The sequence below is a fragment of the Zea mays genome, chromosome 10 (assembly GCF_902167145.1).
Source record: "Zea mays cultivar B73 chromosome 10, Zm-B73-REFERENCE-NAM-5.0, whole genome shotgun sequence".
In the NCBI taxonomy this organism is placed as follows: domain Eukaryota; kingdom Viridiplantae; phylum Streptophyta; class Magnoliopsida; order Poales; family Poaceae; genus Zea; species Zea mays.
In genome coordinates this window covers 138,853,988-138,855,353 of record NC_050105.1, presented here as the reverse complement: position 1 = coordinate 138,855,353, position 1,366 = coordinate 138,853,988, and the positions used below count along the sequence as shown (strand labels likewise).

The following is a 1,366-nucleotide window of genomic DNA, read 5'->3' as shown; positions in this document are numbered from 1 at the left end:
ATGGTGGCGATCGGGAGGATAGTGAGCTTTGGGATGGTGGCGGTGGTTGTCTCCGCTGGTCCTGTGGGCGCAGCCAGGTGGTGGACTGGCGACATCTGCTGGTGGTGGAGGGGTTGCGTCATTTCGGCGGCGGGCACGCGGCGTGGTGGATCTAGGGCTGGCCGGCCGGCGTGCTCCTCGTGGTGTCGGGGTTGTGGCGTGTGGGTCAGATCTGGACCCTTGGCAGCTGGCGACGGTTGCGTCGGCAACGACGACGGTGGTTTAGGGCTCGTGTAGGCGCTGTGGGGCGGCACTCTTTGCCACCCCTCCCCTCATGACCTTGACTATTGCTCTAGACGGGGAGACAACCGTGCGGCGGTGAGGAGCGGAGGATCTGGCTCCTCAATGGTGGTGTGTGGTGTCGGTAAGTGGGCAGCAGTGGCCCCGACAGTGTTTTGCGGTGGTGCACGTGTCAGTGGATCTGGCATGTCACAGCGGTTGCCGCCAGGGATGGCCAACGGGTGGTGTGGCGCGAGATGTTGCCGCCGCTCGACCAGGACCGTGGGCCAACCGGAGGTGGTGACGATCGGCGCTGCTTTGCGACTATTATGGCAGTCGGCACGTCATTGGCCCTCTAGATGGGTCTGTGTGGGTTGTCTGGGCAGCGGCAGCTGTGGAGATGTGCTTTGTCCCATGGTCCCAGCCGGACGTTGTGCTAGGGGGGTTTCTTGGGCGAAAGCCTTAGCGACGGTGATGCCCCTGGGCGCCGCTTCCCCTATTGAGGGTGTCATGTTCCCCAGCTTTGTCTTTCGTGGGCGAAAGCCCGGTCCACCTCGGACCGGCAACGATGGCATCCCCGACGTCACTCCCTTCCTGAAGGCGTCACTACTGAAGTTTGTCTCGACCACGTTGTAGCCTTCGGTAGTTGCTTTCGTCTTTCGGGTCCTAGTTTGCGTGTGGAGGTGGGGGCTTGCATCGTGAAGTCGAAGCGACTATGTCAGGGGATGTGGCTCGGCAACGATGATGTGCGGTGATCCCCCTCTTCTTCGTGGGCTGGTTTGCTTCGAAGATGAGGTATTTGGCGGAGGCGGGGCGGTGGATCATGGTTTTGGAAGTCTCGCTGGTGAAGAATCAGAGTTGTATCGAGAGGGGTATCTCGTGGCTTGGCAATGACGACGCGCCACATTCTTCCTTCTCTTGTGTTGGTGTTTGTAGTCGTCATCGTGTTTCCTTCGGCCATGTGTTGCACGTCTTGGGGAGTCGGAGCTGCTCGTCACTTGTGTTGCACTCGACAACGATGACTCGGGATGAGCATTATGTATGTGGGTTGCTGTTGTCTGGGTTGTTTGTGCGTCATGTATAGGTTTTGGGCCTGTTTCCTTAAAAC

The 1,366-nt window shown here is 59.7% G+C and overlaps 1 pseudogene; it reads left to right on the top strand.

Moving 5' to 3' along the window:
• Positions 1-384: 384 nt before the first annotated feature.
• LOC103642872 (uncharacterized) lies at positions 385-960 on the top strand (annotated as a pseudogene).
• Positions 961-1,366: the final 406 nt, after the last annotated feature.